Source organism: Populus alba, chromosome 18, assembly GCF_005239225.2.
Source record: "Populus alba chromosome 18, ASM523922v2, whole genome shotgun sequence".
Lineage (NCBI taxonomy): Eukaryota > Viridiplantae > Streptophyta > Magnoliopsida > Malpighiales > Salicaceae > Populus > Populus alba.
The window spans coordinates 4763754-4777246 of record NC_133301.1 but is presented as its reverse complement, the minus strand read 5'-3'; the positions used below and the strand labels follow the sequence as shown (position 1 = coordinate 4777246).

At 27.0% G+C, this 13493-nt stretch overlaps 1 long non-coding RNA gene across 1 annotated transcript; it reads left to right on the top strand.

The window, feature by feature from the left end:
- Positions 1 to 12203: 12203 nt before the first annotated feature.
- LOC118046024 (uncharacterized) lies at positions 12204 to 12802 on the top strand. Its single transcript, XR_004687069.2, has 2 exons — positions 12204 to 12455; positions 12539 to 12802. It is a non-coding gene; the product is annotated as an uncharacterized lncRNA (long non-coding RNA).
- The last annotated feature ends 691 nt before the right edge of the window (positions 12803 to 13493 follow it).

Below are 13493 nucleotides of genomic sequence, written 5' to 3'. Positions count from 1 at the left end.
CTTCTGTTTTTATCTCCTCAAGCTATTACAATCATATGATGATAGTCTGAACCCGTGTGCGCACCTTGCCTCTCATTAAAAAAGAAAGGAACTACGAGCCGGATTTAACCTAAAACAGTTGCTCCCATGTACCGTAGATTTCTTGAGGAAAATGCAGATGCAGCTTTGTACCTTGGAGGGTTGGAGCACATCATGTAGCTTAGAACCCTAAAAACACTCACGAGGGTTTGTGAATAAGTGATTGTTTGATAATAAGTAAGGAATATCTATCTTTCTGCTAAACAAGGTATATTAAAATCATAATTCATTAGATATTTTTGAATATCAATTAAATACCGTAAATAAATTGTCCCCGGCTTTTCAATAATTTAATAACCAGAGTTATTTTTTTATAAGAATTTGATCTATCCTTTTTTCTGTTGTTAAGGCATCTTAACCAAGAATTCTTTTCTTTATCATCGAAGCACTGTTCACGACCAAGGATTTGATTTTATAAAAATGCATCAGCCAATCTAGAATCAAACACCCTCCATAGGTTCTGCAGACGAAGCAGCACAGATGCTTGAGCTCCAGATTGTTCAAGTTTTACCGCCTCTTCCAAATAATTTAGCGAATATAACGACGTGGAAAAGGTTTAAAGGTTACAACAACACCGTGTTTAGAGGATGCTTGTGAGCGTTTGGAGGATGTGAGGATGCTTGAGAGCATAGTAATAAGTAAATTTTATTTAACAATATATTAAAATAATATTTTATTTATTTTTAAAAATTACATTTGATATATTATACTAAAACTATTAAAATATATATATATATAAATTTATTTTAAGTAATATAAAAAAATTAAATTTTTAAAAATATCATTCTAAACATGTTTCCAACCTTCGTATGTTGGGTTGCATTTAAAGAAAATAATAGAAAATAAAAAAATGAAAAGGAGAAAAAGAGGGAAATTTTTTTTAAAAAAATTATGGTGTTTGAGTAATTCGTGATATTTTATTAATTATATTTTTTTTAAAATCTAAGATAAATTTTTAATAATTAACTAATAGGGTATCTTCTATGGAGACCATAATTTGATTCGAAAATAATAGCGTCCATAACGGAAATAAAATGAACATTGCAGCACATGGATATGCATCCATAAGAGTATATTATATTTTTAATTGAACTTCGTTGTGTATTTGTCATCCTCACGATACCTTATCTAAACTACATATAATAAAAATAGAAGATCAAGGATTTTTACAGGTAGATAAAAAAATTCAATATAGGAAGCAAATAAAAAAAACAAAGTAGAACAAAATACATCAAAAAATTCTCCTTTTCTAATAAAAAAAAAACCCTATTTTCATTTCCCCAACACTATGCATAACCTTTCACCAATATTAACCCCACCACATTCTAGCCCCCACTGTTTCCCTTCTTCACCATAACCAAACCAATGATATCGAACCACCTACAACAACTTCTTTGTTTTTCTAAATAAAAATAATAATAAAAAAACCCCAAGAATAGTAACAACATCATGCCCTCATTATCTCAAGAAAGTCAAACCAGAACCCCTCTCTTTTAGTTTCTTCCATTGTAGCCTCTCAACACCTCTCACAAGAACCAACCTCATATCTCTCTCAATCACAACCTCAAAACCCGACAACCCCTCTCCCTACTGGATTGTGATCTTCTCCTTCTTGAACATGGATAAGATAATAGCCATCTCCCTTACCCCGACGTGAGCTTCTCAATAGACGAACCGAGGCTGTCTCTCTCCGTCTACGATAATAGCAACAATCAATTCCCAAAAGAATCATTTCTCCTTCCAAGACAACGATGAGCAGCATAAACCAATATATATATATATATATATATATATATATATAATATTATATATAGAGAGAGAGAGAGAGAGAGAGAGAGAGACAAATCCCAAAAAATGAACCTGTGAGGAAGAAAAGAGAAGCAAATATGAAAAAATTAAAAAATAAAAATAGTTGTCTTGTGTTGATTTCTTTGTTTTGCAGACAACGGTGATACTCATCGCCGGTAGGGAAAGGAAGAGGAGAAAGAGTGCTTTAGATCCCAACTTTTTCAATCGACGACAATGCATGGAGCCAAACGCTGATACTGATGGTGATGCGTGGAACCTACACACCGCCACTACTTCCTCATATCCAACACATCCCGACCTTTTTTGGATATTGTTCAGAAGGTGTTCTGCAATTTTTAGATGATTTTGTGTGTTTTGATAACATGTAATTTGTGTAATTATAAGTGTGTGTCAGTGAATTAGTGAAATATATGTGTTACATGATTTTTTTAATTTTTTTGCAATTGTTTAAAAAATATAACATAAAAAAAAGAAATAATAACAATCCCATAATTTTGTTTCTTAAAAATCACATATGGCCAAGCTAAAAAAAAAACATCTCTTTGCATAATTTAGCATAAAAAAATACCATGATTAGCATGAGAAAAAATAATAAACGAAAACAACAACAACAAAAACAAAACAAAGAAATTATTTTGTATTTTTTAGCACAAAAAAATGTATTGATTTTCATGAATTTTTTGGGCTTGATAACAAGTTTATTAAGCCTATTAAAAGCTTGTCCCAAATATAATGACCCATTAGGCCTCCATATAAAATGTCAAAAACTCATGTTTTTTTTTTTTGAAAGGGTCCAAAGCCCACTTTTGTCAATTCTTGCGGGTGAAATGATCATTTTTTTAAAAAATTAATCTAAAAGTGTTTGAGGTATGTGGATTCATGATGAGTATCAATCAATATTCACTGACACCAGAGTAAAAAGTATCAACTCTAATATTTATTGATGTTAAAGTAAAAAATATCAACTCTAATATTTAGTGATGCTAGAGTCAGAAATATTATAGATAAATTATTGATAACATAACACAACAACAACCTAAAGCAATCTAAAGACAAAAACAACAATGCAGCCCACCTCAGGTAGGATATTTTAGGGATGATAATATCTTTCCTTTTATGTAACCAGTCTTGTACCATAGGGTCTTTGTTAACCAGTTAGAATTCCTAGTGACCATAATACTAGGTGACGACTTCTTAAATCAAACATTTTCCCTTTAGGAACAAGATGTTAGATATTTGTTCTTATTTCTACCTAATTTATAAAGATCACCGCGATGTCGGGTACGACAATAAAAACAAAGTCTTCAAGCTAAAAATTCCTCCATGTAGCCTAAATCTCTATTATATATTTATATATATATATTCTTAATAGATTTTATTCCTAAACTTCAAACACATCATTCTCTCTTGTTTGGATGATTTATTAGACCCGCCATATATGGTTGGAAATCTTGAGATGTGTAGTTTCTATCCCAATTTGAATAGCAGCACAATTCCACCTGTAGCTCCAAATATATTCCACACAGTACATAAAGGTCTAGTTTAAAAGATTTAACAAGATTTGTCTAGTATCACAATTATAATTCCCTGTGTCTTGTATCTTCTTATAAAATTTCAGCTTAATCCGATGTACAATTGGAGAAATATGCTTGATCTTGTAAAATTAGGAAGCAAACATTTTAAGGCCAAATTCAAACCTAACTTGGTTCATATCAATATTTCCATGGACTTTGTCTTACGTTTACCTTGGTTAAAAAGAAGTTGGGATTCAATTTTTATGGTTATGGATATGTTTTATAAAATGACACATTTTTTATCATGTCATAAAACTGATGATAAACAAATATTGTTCATTTATTCTTTAGGAAGATAGCATGAGAACATGGTGTTCTATGAGTATTGTTTTTTTATCATGATATTAAATTTCTTAGTTATTTTTTAAAGGTTTTATAAGAAAAGTTGAAAACTAAGCTGTTGTTTTCTACGGATTCCCTAAAACCAGAGCAAGAACAGTACTTGTCATCCATAAATGGATGGTTAAATGAAAGTAGTAAATATAACTTCATTACTTTATTCCGTATGCTATTTAAAAGAATTAGAAAAATTAGAAATAATATTTTTTATTTATAGAGTTCATATATAATAGGAGTGTGCCTTCTGCTACCGATCATTCACCATTTGAGATTGTTTATGGTTTTAGTTCATTAATCTCTTTTGGATTTGATTCCTTTATATGCTAATGAAAGAGTTAGTCTTAATGTCAATAGAAAAGCAAAGATGGTGATGACACTCTATAAGAGTGTTTGACAATATATAAAGAAAAAAAATGAATAATATGCATCTAAGGCTTACAAAGGTCGTAAACATGTTATTTTTCAACCAAGTGATTAAGTTTGAGTACATATGAGGAAGAAAAAATTTTCAGCCCATAAAATATTTAAATTGCATCCTAAAAAAGATGATTCATTCAAAATTTTTAAACGAATCAACGACAATACATATAAGTTAATCTTTCAAGTGAATATAGTGTTAATGATACTTTTAATACTTTTTTATCTTTCTCTGTTTGATGTAGATGACTATTCAAGATTAAATCCTTCTAAAAAGAGATAGAATGATGAGAATTAATAAGTAGCATCAAATGATTCATTAGATGTTCTAATTGGACCCATTACAAAGTCAAATGCCAAGAAAATTAAAAGAGGCATTCAATGAAATAATTATATAGCCAAGTCAATAATAAATATTATAATAAAGGATGATCAAGCTTTAATTAATATAATTCATACAAAAAAAAAAAAAAAGAGCTAGTTCTTGGGCTTAAGGCATGTAGATTAGGCTTATTTTTATAATATGTAATTTTATATTAATAAATATAATGTTTTATCGAATCGTTGGATTGGGGTAGAATTTTTTCATAATATTTTAAAGGTTTTTTTTCTATGGGTAAAAACTGCGTAGCAATCAAGCATCGGGAAAGCTTTTAGATGAAGCCCACAAGTTACTGTTTGAGATTTGCAATATTTTTCTAGTTGATTTAAATTTTTTTTTTTTAATTTCATTAAGAACTTTTTTTTTATTATTTTATCAGCCTTATTTAGGATGTTTTACCTAATATAAATAAGTTTTATCTAGCTTATATTTAGGTTTTTAGAGTATTTTTTATTTTAGAAATAATATTGTGCATGTAAGGTTGCTTATAATCTTGAATTTTCATTAAACTCTTTAGAACTTATCAAACAATATTTCTTTGTGGTTTTCATCTTTATACTTTTAGTTCTTGATTCTTTGTAATCACTTGGTCAAGGTTTTCATCCTATAACTATAATTTTTTGGTTCAGGTAATCACTATTTATGATTCTTTTCAACTTAATTATGAGTTTTGGTGTTTTTATTTTTTGAATTTGTGTAACCATATCTTTAGGTGAACTAAGATATGCTAAAGTTTATTGACATTTATGTTATTGTTTTTTATTTTTGAATTTGTGTAACCATATCTTTAGGTGAACTAAGATATGCTAAAGTTTATTGACATTTATGTTATTTCATTTTGCTAAACATGTGCCCATTTATGTTAAAAAAAATTCCAGCACTTAGAAGTTTGTCTTGAGCTCTTGTTTTTTCTATTTTTTTCGCATTAAAGATGGAAATTTTAATGGCTATGATGCACTAATTGAAGAACCATAAAAAATAAGTGATTGTAAAACTCACATGTATCTTGTATAAAATAAAAATAAAAAATGATATGTTGAACCTATATAAGAAAAAATTGACCTAGCCTATAGATGTTTTTCTACGCCACAAATAATCATATATAATAGGCAATTGTTATTCCTTTTTTCCCGTTGCTTTCTCAATTACCAGGCAAGTTCATCATGAGTCTCGTTTTCATCCATTACAAAAAATCACTCTTGTGTAAGGAAGTAAATAATTATTCTGGGAGCCCCTCCATAAGCTTGTAGGGAAAAAAAAATCATAACAACACATGAAATAACGCACATATACGATATCATAAAAATTATTTTCTTGGATCGGATTTGGGTTTGAAAAGAATATATTTTTTTTTTATATAGTTTTAAATATTTAGAGTCATTATCTAATATTTTGGCCACTAGAAATTTTAATTGATCTTCCAAGTCTAAATACGAAAACTAGTTGTATATAGAAAAAACAATGTCACTCCTAATACACCCTACTTAAGATAAATTATATTGTTTATTTATCTGAATATTACTAAAACTTTGACTATTATTATTATTATTATTATTATTTCCCCTATACTATTAAAAAATATATAATATAGAGAAACTACTAGATATAAACAAAGATAATTATTTTATAGAGTGATAATATTTTTAACACGAAGCAATTTTTTTTAAAATACAATCATTTTATAGAGTGATAATTTTTTAATATGTTAAAAAACCTGTATATTGTTTAACATGTTTAAGATAGAGAAACTACTATAGATCATAAGAAAAAAAATCTAATATAGAAAACATATGCATCACTTCTATATGTGATTTAAACATAATAAACATTGAAGCGTATATCTTCAAAATTTAATAGATGTTTTTTTACCTATTATAAAATAACACATCTCATATAAATAAATGTTGCTCATCCAAAGAAAATAATATGTGCCCTTTCAAACCTATATGAAAAAAAAGTTAGAAGCACCAAAAGAAAAAAAAAATGTAGCCAAATTAAATAGATAAGGATAAAGATACTTGTGATGATGAAAGAAATAAAAATAACATAATGAGACAAAGTATCATTAATGGAATCAAATTGGTTTCATATCATATAGATTTAGACTAACATGTATAATCTTCACGCATGTTACTTTGTTGACTTATTTTAATTTTGATAAATTTATTAAAAAATAGATATCCATGCATATGCACATATGCCCATCGATAACTTCATCATTGACCAACAAATCCCTAAATAAAATTAGATACATGCACATGCACATATATACATATACATGTGCAAGCCTTGAAGAATCCTTGTTGTTATTATAACTTAATAACCTAAAGTTTATTCTATTATGTCCTTATTTCTTTAACAACTTAAGAAATCATAAGATTTATTCAATTAAATCCTCAAATTTTAGTTCTAGTAAAAGCTTAATATCTTTTTGGTTGGATTGACACCCTCATTTTATGTTTTCTTTATCTTTTGACATGAAGATATAGATTATGATGTGTTTATATTATAACTTTCTTCTTCATCATCACCATTGGAACTCCACCTTTCTAACTACTAAATCAACCAAAAAGATCACTAAAACAATTATTTTACCCTCTCAAACAACATTTTGATATCAAAATGTATTTTTAAACTTAAATCAAACTAAAAAAAATTGAATCTTTAGTTTTGCCATTTGATTAGGTTTGAAATTAGTAACAATGGAATCCAATAATTCATAGTTCATCTATAATTAAAAACAAAATAAAAATTATATATAAGGGATTTCAGTCCAAAAGAAGGGTTTCCATCCAAATGATCAATAATTCTAGGGGTGTTTGTATTGATTCACCCAAGAAAAAAAGCATCAATGAGCATTAATAACCAAATATCCATACAAAACCAAATAAAACAAACAAGAATCAAAATGAAAGTCAAAGAATTAAAGGGACTAATTACTAAAATTAGAAGAATAGAGACAGTAACATAATAAAGGACAAATCTAGGGGTTGAAGTAGTATAAAGAGAAAGATTGGTGTTGAATATGGCATGTGGAAGCGCACAAGATACACTACCACAATCTTTAGATTTACCGACGGAATTTTCTGTCGGTATTTGTACTATCATTCCGATGGTAATTAATTTACCAACGAGATCACCGACGAAAATTCTTCATCGGTAATTTTTTGTTTGTCGATAAGTTTGTTGGTAATAAAAAAATATTATTACCGACGGATTTACTAACGGAAAAAGTGCACACAAAAAAATTATCCGCTTCATTCTATTGGTATTTCCCTTGAAAAAATACCGTTTGTAATTCCATAGGTAATTATTTAAAAATGTATTAAAAAAAAATCCATTTTACAAAACTATAAAATAATTAAATTAATATAAATCAATACTCTATAATACTCAAAACGCTTGGAAAAAAGAAGAAAATCATATGAAAAAAAATTATCCTACAACAATATTCATACAATTATTAAGAACAAAAACAATTAAAAATAAAATAAATAATATATATAGTGAGAAAAAACATGAAAAAGGTAGAAAAAAGAAAATCTTACCTTAATGTGGTTGCAAGTGAAGCTAAGAAGAGAAAAGAAAAAAAAATTCGTAAAATATATTAATTAAAAAAAACTGTGAAGAAAGAAAAAGAAAGGAGAAGAATACATACCTAAGTATGGAGGAGAAGAGATGAAGTTGAGGGAGAGAAGAAAAGAAAAAAAAATGGATATTGATGTTTTTTTATATATAGGGAAGAAGAAGAAGAAATGAGCCTTATCTGTTGTGAAATTAGGGATTCTAAGCTTTTTATTGAGGCGTTTTACCAATGGTTTTGCCGATGAAAAATTAAATATTAATATTTTTAATCATTCTATTGGTAATTCCATCTGTAATATTTCTCTCTATCTCATATGAGGCATGAACCTCGATTTTAAGCTAAATCCTAAGATGGCAGAGGTTGAGATTCGATAACCAGATGAAACCTTATGCAATTTTCATATATGTTGAGTGAAAGAAGTTTTTTTAATATAAAGGATAAAATAAAGAAGAAATAGACAAAGAAAGTAAAATATATCAAGGAGTTATTTTATCAATATATTTCTCAAAAAATCTAATTACAAGGTACAACTAATTCCTTTCTATTACACGTGTAACTTACAAGGTTTATCAAATATAACTCAAAGGTTGTTAGATTCAAAGCTGGTATTAAAATATTTTTTTATGCTATTGATTATTTTATTATTTACTCTCTACATGAGACTTGATTTAAATTTTAAAAATATAAAAAAAAATAATTTGTTTATTTTTAATGCCAAGGATTATAAACTTTTATTTACTCCCAGTATAAGTATATATATATATATAAAACAAATACAGAAATATGTTTTGACTCTTTAATCAATAGACAAATCAACAATTACAAAAAAATATAATAGTATCTTAGTAATATTCAAACAAATAAGCAATATAGCTTATCTTAGATAAAATGTATTAGAGGTGATATTGTTTTTTTTTATACATTGTCAGTCTACTTATCCAAACTTTAAAAATCAGTTAGAGTTCTTAATAATTAAAATATTAAGTGACGACTCTAATCTCTTTTAATTGATATAGGACAAGAATTTTTTGTTCTTTTCACATTCCATCAAAAATCCCAATTTAGAAGGATGATCGTCGCGATGCTGTACATACAAGGATATTTTTTTAGCTTTAATTCAAAATCATTGTATTAGTTACATTTTTAAAAAAAATCAAGGTTTTTTTTTGGGCTTGTTGTTGTTAAAATAACCATGTCCATAATATCAAAATCTATTGTTAAAAAAGGTTCAAAGATTGATAAAATCTAAAAACAACATTGTTTTAATTATCCATGTAATATTCAGATTCTTGTAATAATTACTTCTCATCCTCATTTATTACCTTACTAGTTTAGTCTAAATTATTAGTTTTAAATTATAAGTCTACCATAAAGTTTAGAACCATCCATTCCTCCCTTTCCTGAAAGAAAAAATTCAGATCTAAAAGAATAACACAGGAGGAAATGGGAAGGAGGAAGTTGAAGATACAAAGGTTGGAATGTGTCAAGGCAAGGCAGGCAAAGTACTCGAAACGGAAAATCGGAATTCTCAAAAAGGCCAAAGAACTTTCCATTTTATGTGATATTGATCTCGCACTTCTCATGTTCTCTCCTACTGCGAAGCCCACCCTCTATGTTGGCCAAGACAAGTAATTTTTTTGTGTTTTTTTTATTTTTTTATTTTAAATATTTCCCTTCATGTTCGATTGTCTGTTTAGGGTTTATGACTGTTTTTATGCACATAAACCTTACCCATCATAATATATTATTATATTATTTTAGTTAAAAAAATAGTATAATTTCTTGTTTCGTTATTGTTGTTTAATCGAATTTGTTTCGCTATTCATAGAAAAACATAATAAACTAAAGATTTTAGAGTTTGAAAGATATAAGTAGTAATTTTTATTTAATAATGAGAATATGTAAACAACCCATTCACAAACTTTAAGATTTGTTTTTCATGTGATTTTAGGTTCGAGCCCTGAAGTTATTAATATTGATAACTATTGGAGACTTACATGATCGTTAATTTTAGAATCCATGATAATTAATTAAAATATACGCAATCTAACCCAGACACCTCACATGAATTAAAAAAACAAAAATTGAATGATAAAAAATAAAAGTTAAAAATTACAACATCTTTGGATACTTACGATAATCTAGATTGGCATTTACGAATGTGTTTTGTAATAGTCAACACAAGCAAGAAGATATCATATATAAATCTCTAAGAATTTGTCCTTGCGATAAAAGACAAGACTATAAAGATGAATTAAATATTCATTTAATATTTTTTATTAAAAAGATAAAATAATTGTATATTTGTGAGATAATACAAATTTTATCAAAATTATTGTTATTATGTATGTTTTGTAAGATAATAATATTATTATTATTTTATAGAGATTTGAGCACTGTTTTGGAAAGGATGTCAGCATTGACTTTTGAAGAACGAGAAGAAAGGTAGTGGTTATTTAATATATATGCTCGTTTCTTTAATAAAATCAACAAATTATTACTGTTCTTTATTTTTAATATTATTTTCTACTAACAATTATGTTTATAAATGCGTTTAATTAGGAGGAGATACACCAAGAAGGTAAGCTCTTTAATCCTTCCTGAATCATATTATAAGTTATATTGTTTTTATAAATCTATTTTATATTTTATATGAACTAATGGTATTGATTAATTTTAAATTCCTTGTGTTTTTTAAAGATTATAAAGAAAATGTATCCAATAGATGACTCCGAAGTGCTTTCAAATAATTCTTTAATTGACAGGTATAGAAATTATATATATATATATATATATATATATATATATATATATATATATATATATATATATATAACTTTATATATATGCGCACACACACAAAGCAAACTTTATAACTTTATAACTTTTTTATAATTATTTAATATTGCAGAGAGGAAGCAGTTAAGGCGAAACAGGCTGAATTACTTGAGTTGAGAGAAAAACTAGCTCAAAAGAGAAAAATATTAAGGTTACTACCATGCATCTCTACTTAATTTTGTTATTTTATTTTATTTTATACATAATTTAAAATTACTTATTATTATACTCAATCTTACTGCAATGTCAGAGATTGGACAAATCCGGATAAGATCGATGACCTAAGACAAATCAAAATAATGGAAGAGCATTTGGTTGCTACGCTCGCTAGAGTCAAGAGCAAAAAGGTATGTCCCATTTTTTAAAATCAATGTTTTATTTTTTCTTTCTTATTTGATAAATTAATATTTTATACATATACCGTTCATACTCTATCTTTCTCTCTCTCTATTAAAATTTTAAGACGTATCATTAAGCATTGTATTGCACATATATGGTTGAGCTAAACTTATTTCTTAACCCCAAAAAAAAAAAAAAAAAAAAACTCTCTTAAATGAGAATGCCTAGGCATCATGTATTTCACAATCAAAGATCTTGGATAAAACTTATGGATTGCAAACTCTGATTGGGAGTGTGATTGCGATTATTTTTTAAAATATTTTTTACTTGAAAATGTATCAAAATAAATTTTTTATTATTTTTTAAAATTTATTTTTAATATCAGCGCATCAAAATGATCTAAAAACACCAAAAAAATATTAATTTAAAGTAAAAAAAAATAAAAAAATTAAATTTTTTTTAAAGACACTTTTGAAACACAAAAATAAACAGAAAATTACTATATTTTATTTAAACAGAATAATTAGGATATGTTTTGGTAATAATATAATAGTGTTTTTATGAAGTGTTTTCTAATTGAAAATATTAAATAATAATTTTATATTTTAATATCATTAACACGTCACTACCACAATCATTATGTCTAAAACCCAATAACAATTAAGAGTGTTTTTTTAAAAAAATTTAATTAAAAACATTAATTAATAATTTTTAAAATGCATTTGATATCATTCACATGCCAACAATATCACAATCATCTAAAAATTATTATTTTAAAAATCATCTACATAATATATTTTCAATCCAAACGCAGCTTAAAATACACACGACCCAACACATGTCGACATCGAGGAGAAAATCCCAATGAGCTTATGATTTATAAACCTCTTAAATTGCAACACAGAGTGGGTACAAAGGCATTGTCATGAGGTTTTAAATGAATAAAAAGCTCGACCTAAAATAATAAAAATATTTTTATACACATCTGGCTGCAACATACATTGTATCTAACTTCAAAACTAATCTCCTTTTTCTTTTTTCCTAGATTGAGCTGGTGAAGGAGGGCGCCTGCTAAACTTGCCATGTTCACCAGGTTTCGCTGTAGTTGTGTTGTTATTTTCCCATTAGCTTTGAAGCGATAATAACTTAGCATATAATTATGTCGATTTTATTCAGGGAGCCATGGACTTACGCACCTAGGAAGCTCGGTTGCCTGGATCCTCCATGGAGTCGCTCTTTAGGCAAACGGCTAGTCTTTTTGCCTTTCTGCTTAATGAATATAAGCTAAGCTTATAGGGTTTCATCTATCTATAACTCTTCTTTTCTTCTTCTTCTTCTTTTTTCCTTTCTATTATTGATTGCTTGCCAGACTTTGCAACATCATCATCTCTTGAGACGTTGTTGAAATTAATTTATCTAGCTTTTATTAGAACTTGTAAAGTTTTGTTTATTTTTGTATTTTAAAAATATTTTAATTTTTTTTAAAATTAATTTTTTTTTAGTGTTTTTAGATCATTCTGATACGTTAATATCAAAAATAATTTTTTAAAAATAAAAAAAATATTATTTTAATATATTTTTAAATAAAAATATTTTAAAAAATAACTATAATCATACTTTCAAATCAAAATATTATCGGTGATCCATTTCAGTAGTACGAAGAGAAAAGATAAGAAATGTTTAGAAGATCTAGAAAAATTGCTCTAGAGATGAGAAAAATTATTAATAACTCAGTTAATAAATTAATTTCTTCACTCGTTATGTTGGGAACCATAAAAACAACAAATTTAAATGGGGAAAGAAATATTGAAAATATCAAATTGATCCAGTTGATAAGGCAGGCAATATTTTACTGTGAAACATCTGTACGAAATAGCATAGTTAAGGCGCCAGTGTACTATTGCTGATCACGCATTTAATGCACTGCTGCACGGGGTTTTTTTTTCTTAGCCAAAATTTATAATAAAATAATACAGGGCAGAAAAGTTATAGAAAAGAACACAATTTATTTTAAAAAAATTAAATTTATTCTTGTTTTTGACTTCGTGGTTAAACCTGCTTTTTTGAAAAATTTTAAATTTTTTTTTTGTTAAAATTAAATTCGGTTTATACTTTTTGGATTGTTTTGATG